Source organism: Caretta caretta, chromosome 2 (assembly GCF_965140235.1).
Source record: "Caretta caretta isolate rCarCar2 chromosome 2, rCarCar1.hap1, whole genome shotgun sequence".
In the NCBI taxonomy this organism is placed as follows: domain Eukaryota; kingdom Metazoa; phylum Chordata; order Testudines; family Cheloniidae; genus Caretta; species Caretta caretta.
In genome coordinates, this window is record NC_134207.1 from 158,928,453 (window position 1) to 158,948,655 (window position 20,203).

The window sequence follows — 20,203 nt, forward strand, 5'->3', positions numbered from 1 at the left end:
TTCCCCAACCAACCCACACTGATGTCAGTGAAGCATCCCCAGTGCTCCACCACTTACATAACCATAGAAACATAGCTCTTTCTGCTGATATACGCAGTAGCAAAGTGATCTGGTGCCAAAATAGGGATATGCGTGCCATCTATCACTCCACTGAAATTCGGGAACCCCACTGCAGCAAATGCATTCACTATGTCCTGTAGGTTGTCAAGAGTCTCAGTACTATATAGCTGGAGGCGATTAAATGCCCTGCACATTTGCATGACAATAGTCCCTGCAGAGGATTTCCTGACTCCAGAATGATTCCCAACTAACTGGTAGCAATCTGGCATTGCAAGTTGTCATAAATATAAAGGGAAGGGTAACCACCTTTCTGTATACAGTGCTATAAAATCCCTCCTAGCCAGAAGCAAAACCCTTTCACCTGTAAAGTGTTTAGAAGCTAAGATAACCTCACTGGCACCTGACCAAAATGACCAATGAGAAGACAAGATACTTTCAAATCTGGAGGGGGGGAAAAAAGGGTTCGTCTGTCTGTGTGATGCTTTTGACAGGAACAGATCAGGAATGCAACCTTACAACTGTTAGTTAGTAAGTATTCTAGCTAGAAATGCGTTAGATTTCCTTTTGTTTAATTGCTGGCAAAATAAGCTGTGTTGGATGGAATGTATATTCCTGTTTTTGTGTCTTTTTGTAACTTAGAGAATCCCTCTAGGCAAAACATTATATTTTGAATCTGATTTCCTGTAAGGTATTTACCATCCTGATTTTACAGAGGTGATTCTTTTACCTTTTCTTTAATTAAAATTCTTCTTTTAAGAACCTGATTGATTTTTCATTGTTCTTAAGATCAAAGGGTTTGGCTCCGTGTTCACCTGTACAAATTGGTAAGGATTTTTATCAAGCCTTTCCCAGGAAAGGGGGTGTAGGGCGTGGGGGGATATTTTGGGGGAAGAAGTCTCCAAGTGGGCTCTTTCCCTGTTCTTTGTTAACACACTTGGTGGTGGCAGCATACGGTTCAAGGCCAAGGCAAAGTTTGTACCTTGGGGAAGTTTTTAACGTAAGCTGGTAAGAATAAGCGTAGGGGGTCTTTCATGCAGGTCCCCACATCTGTACCCTAAAGTTCAGAGTGGGGAAGGAACCTTGACACAAGTTTCCACAGCATGATTGCAACTCGCTTCTCCATGGTCAGTGCAGAGCTCATTCTGGAGGCTCTGCACTGCAGGGTGGGGCGAGGTGCACAGATGCAGGAATGTGGTCTTGCACATCCAGAAGTTCTGTAGCCACTTATGCCATGGCCGCATTATGATGCCATCCCACCAGTCAGTGCTTGTTTCTCAGGCCCAGAAGTGGCGCTCCACCATCTGCAGCTACTCCCTGAATGCCACCAAAAACCTTGAATTAGTTCTTGCTGTGTCCCCCAGCAATCTGTCCTCCAATAAATCATCACACTCCCGAGTCATCTGGTTCTTCTTATGGCTCTGCAAATACTCCAGGATTGTGAGCTCTGTGTTTGTAACGCTCACGACAGCAGTGCAGGGCTGTGCAGGCTCCATGCTTCTGTCAGAGATGGCGGACAGTGAGGAGGGCTGCGTGGGTTTGTGGGATTTTGAAAAAAAGCATGAAAGTTACGCGACGCAGATAACACTATGGGATGGAGACAGTTGCAAACAGAGAAGTTGACCCCATGCTTCCAATCACCCCTGCATGATTCATTTTGGCGCCATCATGCATTGCCAAAACTTCCCAAAAGATAGTGCAATGAATGGTGGTGAGTTGCACAGTGGGATACCTACCCATGGTGAACCACACTTCTGCATTGATACAAGCACTCCTGGTGAGTGCACACACCGCTGACACAAGGAGACAAGTATGCATGTACAGAGGTGCTGTACTAACGGCAGCAGCTGTGTGCCACTGTAACTTGAATGACATAAGTTTGTAGTGTAGATGTGGCCTAAGAAATACAACTACTTTCCAGAAAAAGCTGAGACAACAGCTATAAGATAGAATCCATGGTTACTATTGCTTCAAGAAACCTGAGCTCCAAGTGCCATAGCCACAGGTTTAAAAACATTGTAAATTGTTCATAATATAATGAACAGGCAGTTACAGTGAACTCACTAGAACATACCATTAAACTGGAACTGATGTGGCTTCATTAATATGCCTTTGATTGTGGTACAGGGCTCTGATTTACCTGTAAAATAATTTCCCACAATAACCACATTTAAGGATAAGATATGGGGAAGTGCTGGGGGGCCTTGCGGGGGCTATAGCTACCCCAAAATTTGCCTGAGCCCCCCAGTAGCCACCCGTTCTAGTGCAAAGTTCAGAGCTGGGTGCCTGGAGGGTAGGAGAATGTGCCCCAGAGCCCCTGCCACAGCTCCTTCCCTGCGCTCCCCTACCAGCACTGCTTAGCACGAGCTCTAGCTGTGGCTCCTCTGCTTCCTGGGACCCGCCCTGGGGGGCGCGTAAGGCCATCCTAGGGCCTGAAGTAGGAGTGGTGTTGGCAGCTCACCAGTGCCTTTTCCTTGTGGGGGCACCAGCAGATGCAGCCCCACAAGGCACCAGCACAGGGTTAAAGTGGCGCCAAATTGCTTGCTGACACTGAACGGTATGGCAGAAGGCTGCGGGGCAGTTGGGGAGGATTGAAGGGAGGAAGCCTTCAGCTCCCACACCGCCCATCCGAGGACAGCCACCCTCTGGGCAATGCAACTCATGACGCTGCAAGCATGGCCCTTCTGGCTTGGGGTGGTGCTGCTGGGCCTGAAGGTAACGTCCTGCCAACAAGGTAAAGGGAGACTGGGGAGATGTGCGCTGGGTGCAGAGGATGCCTTCCAGGAGTGGAGTGAGGTGCTGGTGGGGGGTGGGCTTTGGAGGAGCCTTGGAGCAGTTCCTGAAACAGAGACTCCAAAGGCATGGACACACTGGAACCAGCTAAAAACAAGGGAGGGGGCAAACCCACCCTAAAGCCTCTCATCCCTGTGCCCACCCTGTTGCTTCCCTAGTTCTCTCAAGTCCCTTCTTGTACCATTAGCTGTTTTCCCCTCCTTCTACTTAATACTTTGTCCAGAAGTTTTAAATCCCTCCCCCCATGACTTCTGCCAGTTCTCTCCCTGAAAGCCAGGTGTTGCTGGGAACAACCAGCTTCTACTTTGTTCAGCAGGTTCAGGGGTGGCAAGTACTTGCTCCTGTTCATCATTGGGGATGGGGTGCTATGTCTCCAATGCTGGGAAAAGAATTGCTCTGCTAGAACCAGGTGGACTTGTGCCTAAGGGGAGAGGATGCTTCTCCTTATCCACTTCAGTGGCTTCAGTTATTGGAGTCACAAGTGGGCTTTGGTGAAATTAATGTAGTATATTTAGCAGAGTGTACCTTTGTCTTCTCCTTCATATGACACAATCCAGCCAGAAGCACCAAAGTTAGTTTCCCCAAATTATTTTAGTTCCATGCATTGTCCTAAACTGGTGACTATTTATGAGGAATACCAAATGTTCCTTTTATTTAAAGGGTATTATTAAATAACTTAAATGGGAGAGACATTAGCCTTCTTTCATCATGGCAGCATAACTGGCTATTGCAATAAAGCTGACCAGGATTATTGGGGGAAAACTGCTATTTAACTCAAGTAGATTTTCAGATGAAAACCATGCCTAATTGACCGTTAGCCATAGTTCATTCAACCACATATATACATTAAGAGCCTGATCCAATGCCAATTGATTTCAATATAAAGCCTCCTATTAACTTCAGCAGACCCTTGGTAAAAATACTTGGGAAATCCACATAAAGAATTGATAGAATAGTATGTTATATGCTGAACCATTACACTGTATTATGTAAACACATGTTTACACATTTTTAAAAGCGTGTCTTATGTAAATATTTAAGAACTTTAAATACTCAGGTTGTTAACCTGATAGGTTGCAAGAGTTTGAACATCTGTAACAATTTACTTCATAATTAGAACTAGTGTAATAGCTATTTTTATGTATCTCACTTCTCATATTTTGAAAGAGTGAGTTTATGGAAATACGTATTATTTCAGCTCCATTGCATAGCAGTGCTGCTATAGTTAAAGGCTCTGTAACTGTTCTATTTTATATATAACCGCCATTAAGATCTTATCTTTTAGGCATATATATTTGATCCAGGCTGCATTTTTGGATTAAAGAATCTTAGTCAAAATGATATTTTTGGTACAGTTTCTCAAAAGAAAAAAAGACCATCTGTTTTTGGAGTTTTGTAAATGTAAAAAGATAAATTAAGTCCTTTATGTATTCATGTAAAAAGCAAGTTTTTTTTTTTAAAAACAAAGAGCCTGATTCTCATTTACACTAAGTCATTTTTACACCATCAGCATAAAGAGGCCTTGACTTGGGAGTAAATGATGTTCATGCCCACTGTACGGACCCACTTTACAGTCAGAGCAGTATAAAAAGGCCCTTAATGTAAGTGAGACTCAGTCCCTAAATGTTTTCATGTCATTTGACCACTATGTTGACTGGTACATCGGAGTAATTAGTATTTAAAACAGTGTCTTAGTATCAGTTTCTGCCCTTGGATCCTGATGTGCTCCTCCCTTTGAGTTAAATGGGTCCAACAAGACTACATCCATGGTCACACTTTTACCCTTAATAATAGGCCTTTATACACTGATAATTATTTGCCAAATCCTGCCCCTTAGATAGATGTAAATTGATTAATTATCAATGCCTCAGGTACTTGAGTGACTATTGGTCTGTCCAGTATGGGCACTGAGATTCCAAATGGACCAGATCACGGGTAGCTCCCAGAACCGAGAAGCCCTCACTTGTGGAACTCATTCCCTGAACCTCCACTTGAGTCCCTCAGGGGCTGTCTCCAGGAGTTAGCACAACACCTTTCTATTTGGGTCAGCTCAACATTGACTATCTTTTTCAAATAACTCTTTATTTGGTTTATTTTTACTTTTAAAAAAATCAGAGTGGCTATTACCTGGCCCAATTTGTGCCAGTTTTATTAGTTTACAGTTTAATGACATAGGACTCATGTTATAAGACTCAGTCCTCCAAGATGCTGAGCTCTCTGACTCTGATCCATTAAAACACTTAAGTATGTGCTTATTTTTAAGCTTTAAGCATATCTTTAAGTGCATGTATAGTCAATGGGACTACTTGTTCTTAAAGTTAAGCCCAGTTTTAGTTTCTTTCCTGGATCAGTGACAGAATACTCAGCACCTTAAAAATGTTTTGAATGTTCAGATTATATGTATTTAATTGGGTTAGGATTTGACTGGAATGGAAATAGGGGCTTGATGGGCTAGGGAAAAATGTATACTTAGTTTCCGTTGGTTGTTGTTTATTTTGCTTTGAACAGTAGTGTGTGGGTGTGGTTTTTTCCTTTTCTTTGCGTGTGCTAATTTTAAACTATAATACAGTACCTTCTCCGATTTAAAGTAATGAGCTATTAGTATTATTTAACCAGTATTTTTCCCCAGAAGTTTGCATTTGTTTATTGTTGTTAGTGTTATTAGTTTATGTATGTATTGGCTTAGTTTTTTTCTATTAATTTTCTGTGAATAAATGTTGCACCATTGAGCCGCCATAGATGAAGTTTAAAACTGATCTGTCTGTATATATTTTTATTCTCCTTTTGAGGATAACATCAAAAAACACATTTATTAAAAAAAAATAAGTATAGCGCAGCCCCTCCAATTTTTTGTCTAGCCCATCTCATTCTCCCACTGGGAAAAGGCTAGTGCCACCCCGTATGAGAGGATAGTATTTAAAGGTCAGAAGTAGCGGTTCACTTGTAGCATTATAGTTTTTCGACCAGCAATTTCTTTAGAGACACCTATTTAAGTACTTTCATAACTAGGTTTTAACAATTCTCATGCTGAAATTTGTCACCAGAGATCTTACCCAGAAGCAATCTGAATAGACAAGACAGACACAGGGTGGGGGAAAGGAGTAGAACTACCCAAGAAGATGATAACTTTTTCTCTGATCAAACCCTAAATGAATATGAAGATAAAAGTCTTAAAGAGATAAAGATAAGAACTTTAGGCAGGTCACTGATTATACTGACATGCAGAATATGTGACCAGACTGTTTGCCAAGAGCTGGTGCCTAATCTGCCCAGAACTAGGCAGAACTTTTTATTATATTATTAAAGCACTTTATTGAATGTAGCCCTTAATCTCACAAGAAGCATCAGTTGTCAGATAGGAGCAGCTGACTGAGTGCTGGAACTATCCAGCTCTTAACCTGATCCCTGTCACACTCAAGTAAAGAAAATTTGCAAAACTGGGTCAAATGAATAAGACACTGCTGCAGACTTTAAGCAGGCATGCTTACTCACCTCTTATTGAAACGTTCAACTAAAAGTGACATTTTCACATACTCTATGCTGTGTATATACCTGGAAAGCAGTCTACATCTCATCTCCATAATTAGACTTAATAAATGTTGAGATGAATGTTGTTGAGTACACATTAAAGTACTTCTCTCTTCTGTTTAGAAATATCCACAGAATGACAGTGTGCTGTGATTTTCAAAGGGAGTTCACACTGAGTTGACTCTGGGTGCCAAACCCCCTCAGGTCCATTGTCTACATGAAAAATTGCACTGGTTTAAGTTAAATTAGTATCTAAACCAATTTAGTGAAACTGATATAAACCCCTGTGCAGACAGTCTTATATTAGTTTCAGAATGGCTTATTCTGATTGAACATAAACCTACTCTTAAAGGCTTGTCTACATGGGGAATTGACTGGAATAGCTAATGAACTTTAAGCCACACCATACCTTATTCCGGAATAATTCCCCAGCGTAGATGAGCCCGAAACAATGTAAATCTAAACTGAAATAAGCCTGGTTTAAGCAGGAAACCAGAGCGTCCACTCAGCCTTTTGTACCGGTTTAACTAAGGCTATGTCTACATTAGAAATGCCACAGCGCCATGCCACTAGCTCTGCACTGTGCTGCACTGCTGCCGCGCAGACACTTGATACAGAAATGGAAGAGGTTCCTCTATTGCTGTGGTAAATCCATCTCTCTGAGGTAGCTCAGGGAAGAATTCTTCTGTTGACCTAGCAGGGGCTTAGGTCAACTTAATTACATCACACAGGGCATGACATTTTTCACTGCCCTAAGTAAGGTAGTTGGCCAACCTAACTCTGTTGACCAGCTCTAAATTAGTTTCAAATCACACCTGTAGTTAAACCAGGGCAACTTTCTCATGCAGGCCAGGTCTACTCTACAAAGTTTTGCTGGCAAAGCTATGTCAGAAAAAATCCACACCCTTTACTGAAACAGCTGTGCCCTCAAGCCCCTCCCCCCCAGGCCTTTTGACGGTATAGTTTAGAACTTTGTAAGTGGTCTGAAAACCAAGTAGTTATTTAATTCAGATTGCTTTAAAATTTGGTGTGCCTTATGGGGATGTGGGGTAGCATTAGTGAACCAAATTTGGAGTCTTTTGACAGAGGGATGCCTGAGTTACCACCCACCCCAAAACCAGTTTCTTTTTGCTGCCTTGTACTGTTAAAATGAGAGATGTAATCAAAGTCTTCGGGGGGGAAAATGCTTGCTGGGAGGCAAAGGGCATTGGGGTGGAGGAATGGGGGAAGAGGGAAAGGGGTGTGGGGAAAATGGGGATGGATGGTAGGGGAGGGAAGAGAAGTTGGGGCTCAGGTGAGGGAGGAATGGCACCCCCCCAGCTCTGCCAGTGCACCCAACCACCCAGTACCCCATAGCCCTGCCAGTGTACCCAACCTTCCTGTGCCCCCAGCTCTGCCAATGCACCCCACCCATGCACAAACCCTGCACACTTTGGAAGTGAATTAAACTAAATTGAAGTAAGGCTACTTTAGTTCTGAATAACAGCATCCATACAGGGGTTCAATGCAGTTTAACTTACGGTGTGGAGTTTCCAACGACACACAGTGTGTAGTTTGAAACTAACAGTGCAGCTACCTTGACAGCTGAGGGGAAAGAAATACGTGCACTGTCAGGGTTTCCAGCATAAGGGTTCTGGGTGATTTCGGTATCATGAGGTTGCAGAAGTTTGTGGGAGAACAAGGAGTACAGGGGGACGTGAACTGGGCCTTATTCATGGTGTGCACCTCACACAATCATAGAATCATAGAATCATAGAATATAAGGGTTGGAAGGGACCCCAGAAGGTCATCTAGTCCAACCCCCTGCTCGAAGCAGGACCAATTCCCAGTTAAATCATCCCAGCCAGGGCTTTGTCAAGCCTGACCTTAAAAACCTCTAAGGAAGGAGATTCTACCACCTCCCTAGGTAACGCATTCCAGTGTTTCACCACCCTCTTAGTGAAAAAGTTTTTCCTAATATCCAATCTAAACCTCCCCCACTGCAGCTTGAGACCATTACTCCTCGTTCTGTCATCTGATACCATTGAGAACAGTCTAGAGCCATCCTCTTTGGAACCCCCTTTCAGGTAGTTGAAAGCAGCTATCAAATCCCCCCTCATTCTTCTCTTCTGCAGGCTAAACAATCCCAGCTCCCTCAGCCTCTCCTCATAACTCATGTGTTCCAGACCCCTAATCATTTTTGTTGCCCTTCGCTGGACTCTCTCCAATTTATCCACATCCTTCTTGAAGTGTGGGGCCCAAAACTGGACACAGTACTCCAGATGAGGCTTCACCAATGTCGAATAGAGGGGAACGATCACGTCCCTCGATCTGCTCGCTATGCCCCTACTTATACATCCCAAAATGCCATTGGCCTTCTTGGCAACAAGGGCACACTGCTGACTCATATCCAGCTTCTCGTCCACTGTCACCCCTAGGTCCTTTTCCGCAGAACTGATGCCTAGCCATTCGGTCCCTAGTCTGTAGCTGTGCATTGGGTTCTTCCGTCCTAAGTGCAGGACCCTGCACTTATCCTTATTGAACCTCATCAGATTTCTTTTGGCCCAATCCTCCAATTTGTCTAGGTCCTTCTGTATCCTATCCCTGCCCTCCAGCGTATCTACCACTCCTCCCAGTTTAGTATCATCCGCAAATTTGCTGAGAGTGCAATCCACACCATCCTCCAGATCATTTATGAAGATATTGAACAAAACCGGCCCCAGGACCGACCCTTGGGGCACTCCACTTGATACCGGCTGCCAACTAGACATGGAGCCATTGATAACTACCCGTTGAGCCCGACAATCTAGCCAGCTTTCTACCCACCTTGTAGTGCATTCATCCAGCCCATACTTCCTTAACTTGCTGACAAGAATACTGTGGGAGACCGTGTCAAAAGCTTTGCTAAAGTCAAGAAACAATACATCCACTGCTTTCCCTTCATCCACAGAACCAGTAATCTCATCATAGAAGGCGATTAGATTAGTCAGGTATGACCTTCCCTTGGTGAATCCATGCTGGCTGTTCCTGATCACTTTCCTCTCATGCAAGTGCTATAAGTGCTATAAGTGCTCTTATACAATGTATAAGAGCAGATTTGGACCACACCAGAGATGTGTGTCCAGGAGCTGAGATAGTTTTCTTTGATTTAATTGAGTCTCTGAATAATCACTAAAGCGACAATATGAAAGCTATTATGTGTTAGACTAACATTAATCAGGAGATTAGAAGGTTCATGGCTTATGAGGATACTGAGCTAGATGGACTGTTGGTCTGACCCAGTGCGTCCATTCTTATGTCCTTATGAGGTTCCAGATCCTGAAGTACACCACACGCTTACTAACTTCCCACAAAGAATACCACACGTGTACAATTTAAGAACCCCTTCACAGCCTTTTACAACTCATTTCCACTTCCACACAGGATAACATCTCAACCTCCATATTCACTTAAGCACCATTAAAGCATTAGAATCCTCTCATACCCCACCTCACTGCTCACGTCTTTTGTAAAAAACATCCTCTTCCTGCTACTCACCTATGCAATTCTACATAGAAACGATTTATCCTGAAAGTACACATGTGCCTCTTCCCTTTCCTCACACACAAGATGGTGGAGGAGAAAAGATCTCCTCATATTGCAGTCACAGCTCTGTCACACTCCTCAGCGTAATCCACAGAGCTCACAAACAGACCCCTACCAAGCACAGCTACCTGCTGCCTCCACCATTCAGTGCAGCTACACCAGACTCCGGGCACACACACTTTACCTGGAGTGCATGCAGATAATGCTTAGATGGTTCTCATCACCCAGCTCGCAACTGTCAATATCCTTTGTAATAACCCCCCTGGGCCCTGCTAATTGTACAGCATTCACAACTCTGCATTGAAATGATGCATACCGGAACTGGACAGTACACATGCAGCTCTTCCCTTTGCTCACAGATGCTAGTGTGTGCAAAAGATAGATCTCCTCATATCATAATCACAGCTGTCACAGACCGCAAAGTAATCCACACATCCTCATGATCACAAACACACCTTGACCAAGCAAGCCTAACTACTGCATCCCCCAATTAGTGGAGGAACATGGAACACCTAACACACTCACTGCACCTGGATCGTATGCAAATAATGCTCTTTGGCTACTGCCAGCTCCAGGGGAACAGAGGGAAGGTGGCGTCGGCAACCTTTTTTCTTTTTCCCCTTTAATAGTGTCAGGTGGAATCCCATGGGTGAGAGTGAACAGATGGTAAAAGGAGGCGGAGAGCTTGTACATTTCAGCAACTGAGGGGTTGGCAGAGTAAAGATATGTGTATTAATGGGGCATATTGGGGTACTGCTGAAAGAGGGCAAAGTTAAGGTTGCCCAGGGAACCTTAACTGTGCATTTCCTGGTTTTCAGAGATCTGAGTTTGGCTGAACTCAGCATTCTAAAGGGGATTGACGTACCACCACCAAACCTCGACTCTGCAGTCATGTAGGGTTTCTTTTTGTCACTGAGTATATGTAAAGAATAATACCTGGTTAAGCATGGCTCAGAGGTGGCCAGAATATCTTCCCATTTGGTCTGGCAGATATGGGAATAATAACACTGTGAATGGTTGTCTCAGAAGTGCTCCAGAGCGGTCAACCCCCTCTGCATGTAGTAGCCACTGACTAGTAAATGTAAGGAAGGAGGAGGCTCTGGACGACCGTGTCTAACAAACATGGTACCACCGTTTGAAAAATATTAGTACATTTGCTAAACTGCATATCTAAATAAAAATATTTAGCCCACCTAGAGGATCTCAGATACTTTTGTCCATAAATCTCAAAGTGCATTATAAAGATGAGTAAGCACTACTATCCCAATTTTATAGATGGGAGCAGAGGCACGGAGAAGTTAAGTCATTTGCCCAAGGTCTTGCTGCAAATGAGTGGCAGAGATGGGAATATAATTCGGATCCTCTGATGCCCTATCTACTGGGCCACACTGCCCCTAAAATAAATCAAGGTTAGTCAAACAAGCAGCTATTGTCTTCTACAGATCTTCAACATTTGTGTTCTGTGTACCAATTCTTACTACATCAGTTATACTAGTGACTACACGAAGCTTACAAGAAAGTCCCCCTGTGGCTTGCTGTGAGTTAATGCTTATATCACGAGCATGAGCTTTGTTAAAGAATAACAATCATAGCAGCAATAAAACCAGATAACACTCCTCACTAAAGAAAAGTCAAAGAAGCATTTTAAGGAGCTAACAATTTTCATGAAGAACTAACCACGTTGGAGATTTGTGTTTAGTGGAAGAAAATAAAATTAACATAGTATTATATTAATATTCAATTATTTTAATTGCAGTACAACAGTGATTAAATAGACAACACATGCTCTGAATCTGTGAGTTCAATTCTGCTTCACATGCTCATAAAGTCAATGGAGTCACAGAGAAAAATCTTATTTATAGACTTCAATGGAACTACTTGCATGAATAAGATAAGCAGGATTTCACTTAATATGGTCAGTTTAAGATCCCTGCTGCTTATTATATATTAATAGTTATACTATTAAATTATTCTATAATACTTAAGTTTCATCTAGTTAAGTATCAGAATTCATCTCTGCCTACATCAGGTATTTTGAACTAAATGGTATGAATAAACCCACCTTTTCAACTGACAGTTTATTTAAACAACACACAAAAAATATGAGAATACATTTCTTACTCTGTTTCTTCACTCCAGATGTAAGGATGACTGGCAATATTTTATTCAGTTCAAACAGTGTGCTCCCATCGTTTGCCAACAAGATGGTAATGCAAACCAATAATTTTGATCAATGTGCAGCTTATATAAACAACAAATAATGTACTGCAATCACTGAGAATATCTGTAGGGGTGCAGTTTATAGCAGCAGGCCATTTGTTAGCTCTGTGACCTAGATTTCAGTTTCTCTATATTTAGTTAGTTATTTTACACATCTGACTTCCCAGAATGCTCCAGTCTTGCCTACCATAGTATGCAGAGTAGCTTCAACACTGCATAGAAGTAAAGCAATGTTTTCTTAAGTAACTGAAGCCGGAAAGTTCATTTTACACAACCCTTCCTGGATCTCCAGGGTGAACCAAAGAAGGATACCCACATCCCTTTAGTGGTGCAATATGCTCCCATTGTACAGCTCTTGCCCACATGGAAGGAGGGTCAGGGTCATGCCCCTACTTTCTGTCTGTCCCCTGTACTGTGTGTTATGCCTCAATGGGCGCTAGAAGGGACTTTGTGCACAGTCATTGTGAAGTGAGAGCAATAAGAGTACTTGTACTCTGCCCTACCTTGCATTGCCCTCCCCAGGAGCATTGAGGTACAATCTGGCCCCCAGAGGGTACTATAAAAACTTGACATTTACTGCTCTAGTTTGCCAGCAGTAAAGATAGGATCTTCATTTTCTTAGACAAGATGGTACCACAATTGCTGCAGTGACAGATGTTGAGTTTTTAAGAGCACCCATTGCAATAAAAGGGAAAACTCCATTATTCCATAGAAGTTATTTTAATCACTGTGGTACACAGAATTAAAAAAGAAAAGTCAGTCCCTATAAATATTAAAGTGTCTTAAAGATTAATTAACAACAAAATAAATATTTTATTGCAGAGTATGCTTCAGTGTCAAATGGCAGCTGTGAGGAGGTATAAAGGGAGAGTTCTGAAGGTCAGGTATAATGATCAGATGTGAGCGTGTGTATTAAAAATATTGCATTTCTAATTGGGCAAATACTGCAAAAAGTATCAGCAGATATTTGTTTAAATCAAAATTGTGAATTTGCTTCAATATTCACCTGCCACTTTGTTTGCTTTCCAGAAACATTCACACAAGTTCATTTTTGCATGCAAGACTGTTAAAAGTGTGTCCTGCTCCTGAAAATGTTGCTGGAATAGTGGCAACAGGCCTACTGCATCAATTAGTATGGTGAGGAACAAACACAGGTCTGAATGTAAGAGGGTAGAAAATACAGAGTTTAATTACATTTCAGAAGCTGTGTCGCTAGGTGGAGTATTAGCATAAGTAAAGAAGAGAGAAATATTTCCAACAATCAGATGAAAAAACTCCCATTTTTGGTTTGGGTGCAGGTGGCCCATGCTAAACGATCCTTATGCAGAACTGGGGCCTTAGCCTGTTTTAAAGTCACCCTCTCCCTTTTGAGGATAAAGGCCACAGTTCTTTGGACTTTATAAGAAGAGTAAAAGACCATTCCAAATCCCATTAGTTTTCAAGTACTCAGACTCTGAGCTCTGGGTTCTCATGGCATGAGAAAATCAGGGCATAATTTTTAAAATAACTGAACATTTATTTTTTGTTGGATAAGAGGATTCACACTTTTCTTATTGAGTGAGACCATTTTATTTGTTACTATAGCCATAACAGCAGGGCTTCTAAATATAATATAAAAATAGGACTTTCCTATCCAATTAGGTGTAATACAGCACACAACAGTCAGTTTCAGGAACTAAATAAACTTAATCTAGACCAGTAGCACTTCATTTACAAAACACATGGAACAACCCTGCAGTGTTGACTGCATAAAAGACATTTTGTAACTGTTATGAAAAGCAGAGCTGTAGTGCGATGAGTGAGACTGGAGAAAATGGGTCAGGTTTCAGGAAGGAAGGATCTTGTTTGGTGTGACACCTGGAGCTTTGGGGTGCACACTTGTAGCCAGAAAGGTAGCAGCACCATCGGATGTATCCTCTTTGTCTGGCAATGGCCTAATACTATTAATTCTCATGGTGGAATTTAAGTTAGCCTCACATGCCTGAAGTTTTGGAAGATTCTGTTTTCATGGTGCTTCTGCACAGATGCTTCAAATGCTAACATAGTACTGGGATCACCTTCCGCACCCCACTGCCCCAAGACAGTCAGGGATCAAATTCTTGTGCACACAGGAAATCCTTGTGAACTCCAAAGTAGAGGAACAAATCTTCTCTGCGGGTCTGAAGTGAGATTCAAGCCAGGAAAACTGAGTAGTTAAACCCTGGCCATTTTTAATGTCACACCCAGGATAAGTGCTGTTGGGAAATACACTGGGCCAGATCCTCACCTTGTGTAAATCAGGATAACTCCTTTAATCTCAGAGGATCTACACTGATTTACACCAGCTGAGGATTTAGCCCAAGGTATGTACAGCCATGGAAGGCTCCAACAGATATTTGGCATGCTTTTTTGTTTTGTTTTTTTTTAGCATAGGTAGGCAGGGCCCCAGTGAATAGTAGCTGACATCTTATTGCTAGTCTCACTAGAAGCTGAGAACTGAATGGGCATGGAGAGTGAGCAATGCTCTGACCCCAAGAGATGACCCATCTACAGGAGGATTGGGGAACATTGGCAGGGCAAAGCGGGGAAGCTCTCGCTGGTGCTGCATAGGCAGTACCTATTGCTGAGGATAAAAAGAAGTCTTCAGCCTCCCCAGTAATCATTAAGATAGCATTCCAGGTCATTTTGCTGGGTAAAACAATAAAACACCCCAAACCAGAAAACACTCCTAACTCCTAAAAAAGAAATGCAGCAAAATAAATATATTGTCATCCTTGAAAACACACCATCCCAGTTGTAATTGAAAAAATATGTTGCTTTGAATTGCTCCTTGAATTTTCATAATCTACCTGAAATGGTCTTTCCCCATCATTTATCTGTCTATTTATATTGTAAATTCTATGAGGGTCTCTAATTTCACATATGCTAGTGTCCAGCACAATAAGGCCCTGATCTTGGCAGGAGCCACTAGGTGATACCATAATACAAATAATAAAAAGAGATTCCTAATCTATAAGGTACAGTTCTATTTTAAGTCTTCTTTATTAAGTCTCATTTTTAGTTTCATGACAAGCAATGCAAAGAGCTGTGACCATGGCTTTTCTTAAAGATCTTTTTGTAAACATAAGATCTTGTTAGCTATAAAGCTCCGGAGATGCTAAATACAAATGAAAAGGATCATCAATAATGATATGGGTCATTGGATCAAGGCGTTTGTTAGTTATATAAAAAGGTCAGTTTGTTTAGTTGTGGAAAACATGGGACTATAAAGAAACCATCAGGAACATATCTATACCGAGTCTGAGTTGGAAATGAACAGAAATGTTGGTCAATTCAAAAAGGCAGTATTTCTAACATCTTTCCAAGAGGCCTCATTCAGTTCTCACTTATACTGGTTTTATACCAGTGTAACTCCATTTATTTCCAGGGAGTTATTTCTTCTTTACACCAATGCAAGGAAGATATTATATACCCAAAGTAAATAAGATTCTGGGCCTGATTTTTCACTATGTGACATCAGTTTTATGCCATTGAAATGAATGGTGTTACATGGTATAAAACCATCGTAGGTGGGTGGAGAAACAGGCCCAGTGAATTAGTTTTGACCATCGAGAGCCCTGTTCATGTCCTTGCACACTGTGAATTTGTTAACACCTGTGCTAAGTGGGCATCAAACCCTGACAAACCAGAATAGTTTTACATGCGCTTGTCACTCACTTTGCACAGATATACATGAATACACATGATGCAAAGGAGAGGAGAATTGGAAGACTAGTGCCTAATCCTGCTCCCACAGAAGTCAATGGCAAATTTTCCATTGATTTCAACTGACAACAAGGATGTGGCTCCAAATGGCTCCGCTCGTATGGAAACCAAAATGTAGAGGTTTTTTTTTACACTTGCAGTTCATTTCTCGTACAACAGATATGAATACATCTCACTCAGGGATCCCTTTTCTATCATTTGAAGAATTAATTTGTTGAAGTGCTGCTGTAAACAGGGTGCAGATACTACTGCTGTGCATAAGGAGTAAAATGATACAATAAAAAAAAAAAAGATGCTTTCTTGCTGAAACAAACCAAACTGCAGCATGGAACAGCATTCCAGAATCGGACAGTAAAGCACTGATTTGCTTCTTTGAACAATGCAAATTCACCAGTAAATCTCCAACTATTACAGAAAATCCTTCAGTTAAGACTAACCAAACCAAAATAAAACAGCATTTGCTCTTCTTTCCTTGGAACATTATAAACACATTTAACTTTTGTTCTGCTGTATTTTACTCTAACACTCGAGTCTGTATGTAACATTTCTTGATTTTGTTTTCAGCAAATAGATGCACTGCCTTTCCCAAGTACCCAGTGTGACACTGCACCCCAAATTCCTCATAGTGATATTATTATGATATGATTATAGCATAATTATGATGTATGTTGTCCAAGATAGTCATGTGAGGTATCATTGGAAAAGTTACGATTTGCTGAATGATTATCCTATTTGTATGCATGTATCATTTTTGTATCTGAAATTATAAATACTGACTATGTATCTGTACTTCTAAATGTAGTTACACCTGGGTAATGCCCACTAGACAAGATACTATCAATCTAAATAGCTGGTTGTAAAGAGCCTATTCAGGGTAATGGCAGTGGCGTAGCCACGTGGAAAAAACAGGGCGAGCGGAGATAAAAAAAAAGGCATCACCCGCTAGTACTCACCCGGCGGCACTCCGGGTCTTCAGCAGCCTTCACGCGCTCCGGTCTTTGGCACTGAAGGACACCCCCACCACCACTACCGCAATGCCGCCGAAGACCGGAGCGAGTGAAGGACCCAACACCGAAGTGCTGCGGAAGGCCTGGAGTGCCGCCTGACCTGCCACTGAAGACCCAGAGCACCGCCGGGTGAGTAAAAATTTAAAAGGTGCCACAGAATTAGAAAGGCGCCACTTCTGCTCAGTGGGGGAGCAGCCGGTGCCCTGCTCCCCCCTAGCTACGCTACTGGGTAATGGGCTATTAGAAAGAACAATAGGCCTTAGGAGAAGCTTATCTCCCACCTGGGGAGCCTTTCTGAGAATGCTCCAAACAGCCTGAGAGCGATGGCTGCTATGACTCTACAAGGACACATGACCAGGCCACATGATCCTGGACTCCATCTTGGGATGTCAATATTTTTCCACAGACTGGTCTGGGAACCAAACTTTGGAACAAAGGGTTCCCGCCGTATGCTAAAGCTATATAAGGCAGGGAATGACATCATCTGTGGTTCTTCACTCCCCACACATGAAAATTCCTGGAAACATCTGAGGAACAAAGACTCAACTGGGGGAAGTGCTGGACACAGGCTAAAGGAATTTCTAGCTTGTGTATGAAACACCTGGGGATTCCAAGCTCCAAGTGCAACTTGCCCTTTAAGAATCTGCAGCCTGCTTCTATCATTTCTCAAGGTGAGAATCTGCTAATTCATATCCAATCTATTTAGTATATTAAGCTTAGTTTGCGTTTTTTGATTATTTGCGAGGTAATCTGCTTTGATCTGTTTGCTATCACTTAAAATCTACCTTTTGTAGTTAATAAACTTGTTTTTGTTTTAATCTAAACCGTAAGCTTTGACTTGGGGAAAATCTTTGCTTGGTTACCACAAGTGTGCATTATTCTCTTCACATTGAGGGAGAGGTGGACCAGGTATAAATCCCATATACTGGCCAGATTTGACCAGGGCAGGACAGTACTGCTGTGGGGTCCCAGGCTATGAAGCTCGTGGTTAGAGAGTCTGAGTGTAACTGCAGCTGAGTGTGTCCCTACCTGTATGAAGGCTGGTGAAAGTGCAGGCTGGAGGGCTTTGCGGCTTGTCACAGCAGTAGAGTGTGAGAGACAGCCCATGCTGGTGGGTGAGGGGGCTCAGTAGTACCCCAGTTCCAGCTGGCACCCCAGGGGCAACCTGTTACACCCAGTTTCTTACAAATCATGCTTTCGGAAATGTAGTAAGAGAATCAAAATTATTTAAAATGTGTTTAAAGATTCCATTTGATCTTGCCTACTGTATCTGGACTAACGGAGACGCTGGATTACTGCAAAAAGAAAAGAAGTACTTGTAGCACCTTAGACACTAACCAATTTATTTGAGCATAAGCTTTCGTGAGCACAGTTGCATCCGATGAAGTGAGCTGTAGCTCACGAAAGCTTATGCTCAAATAAATTGGTTAGTCTCTAAGGTGCCACAAGTACTTCTTTTCTTTTTGCGAATACAGACTAACACGGCTGTTACTCTGAAACCTGGATTACTGCAATGAGCCTCTGATTAAGCAAGGCACTTGAGCATGTGAGTAGCCTCACGGAAGTTAAGTTAAAGTTAGACATGTGCTTTAAGTACTTTGCTGTATCAGGGCCTACAACATGTGTACGATATCAACAGCCCCATGTATTCGGTGGCATGCTGGATTTACACTGTGTGGCAGGGTCCCCTTATTTTTGTGGTACAGCAGTAACTGCAGTGCTGTACTCTGTGAAACATGGAAAATTTTGATGGCAGCTTAAGATAAATTAAAAAGATGGAAGGTTTTAAAACATGAAAAAAATAACAGCCAGTATAGCATTCTTTATTTTGATATTCAATTCAAAACTCAATTCTGGCATGTATATCAAGTGATGCTTTCCCCTCATTTCTGTCATGCTTCAGATTATTATAGTCTCATGACTAACACATACTTGCAGAAGTTATTGAGGGAAATTTGGAGTCATTGGCAGGGCTGTGGGCAGTCAGAGGTTTGGACCCCTGGAAAGAGTGACTTGTAGTTTTGGCAAGCGGGAACACTTGAGTGTTGTGGCCTGAGGGTGAGGCTGCATCTTCTTAATCCTCAGCTCATGGGAGGATTGGAGCGGAGCTGAAGTTCTGGACAGGAGAAGGCCAAAACTGCAGGAAGGAAGGGAAGGTGGGGAAAAGGGAGATGACATCAGACCCTGTCAATCATCTTGGTGAAAAATCAGCAAGATCCTCACAGAAAGCAAAGTGGGGGCAGAAGGATGGTTTAAGGATAGAGTCAAAGGGGACAAATAGACATCTAGGCTTGCAAGCAGGGGATTCAATCGGGGCTAAAAAGCAGAATTGAAGAAGGAGAGAACAGAATTGTAACGGAGAAAATTCAGTCCCTGAAAGAGGGTGTGGGGTTTGCAGGCCAATATCGCAGCCTGAGGATAATCACAACCATGGGTCTCTCCTACTTTGAGTTACATGGTCATCACTACCACTATAAAGACGACTCGGCTACAAATAGTATAAAATCTACAGTATGGAGGAAATTATGTATTTTAGGGGAATGACAGCAGATAAGGTGGATAGTTGGTAAATAGCTATATAAAATCTCAATTCACATAGGTTTATCTATCCCTTAAGAAAGTTCTCCAGATACTATCAGTCCCAGGCGTGTCGGAATTACAAGCTAACTAGAGAAGAGAAGACAGCAGTTTTAATCAGAGACCCCCTCTGTATACAAAACCATGGTACTGGCTGCCCTGCTTACTGCCCTAGAGAAGAATGCCACTTCAGCAGCACCCAGGCATGCATTCTGACGATGCATTTAGTTTTAGGGGAGGGGTAGCAGCGAAATACCATTTGCTCTGTGTTATGTGTTGCCCTTCCTGGTTGATTATCAGAGAGGCATTAATTGTGGCCTTCTGCCTACAGGGGGAGTGGTATGACAACAACCTCTGTGAAGGAGAACTCTGGAAATACATCAAGGGAAAACTGACATGTCCCAGGATGGCAGTATGATCTCCACAAACGTAATGTTGAAGGGATAGTTACCAATAAAAAAGAGAAAAGAAAAGAAAGAGAGTAAATAATTACAAAATTGAATTTTAAAATAGCAATCTACCAAGCTAACACAAAGAATAATACCCGCAACTCGGCTAATGAGACTCAGATACAGCCATCCCAGTTGATTACATTTTCTGCAAGTCGTTACTCTACAAAGCATTTTTTTGAATCACTAATTATGGTTACGGAACATACTACCAAACTGGAAAACCTCTCTGTTCAGCTGAATGGGAATGAATCTAATTAACAC

General features: G+C 42.2%; 1 protein-coding gene across 23 annotated transcripts in view; it reads right to left on the bottom strand.

The window, feature by feature from the left end:
• Positions 1 to 20,203, bottom strand: part of LOC125631898 (poly(rC)-binding protein 3-like) — a 724,175-nt gene that overhangs the window by 256,081 nt on the left and 447,891 nt on the right. The window contains exon 1 of one of the 23 annotated variants that reach the window (XM_075125536.1): positions 12,064 to 12,159. The exons of the other annotated variants lie outside the window; for them this stretch is intronic. The gene's annotated coding sequence lies outside the window, so the exon portion shown is untranslated. Of the gene's footprint in view, positions 1 to 12,063; positions 12,160 to 20,203 lie in introns of those variants that run through there. 23 annotated transcript variants of the gene reach the window in all.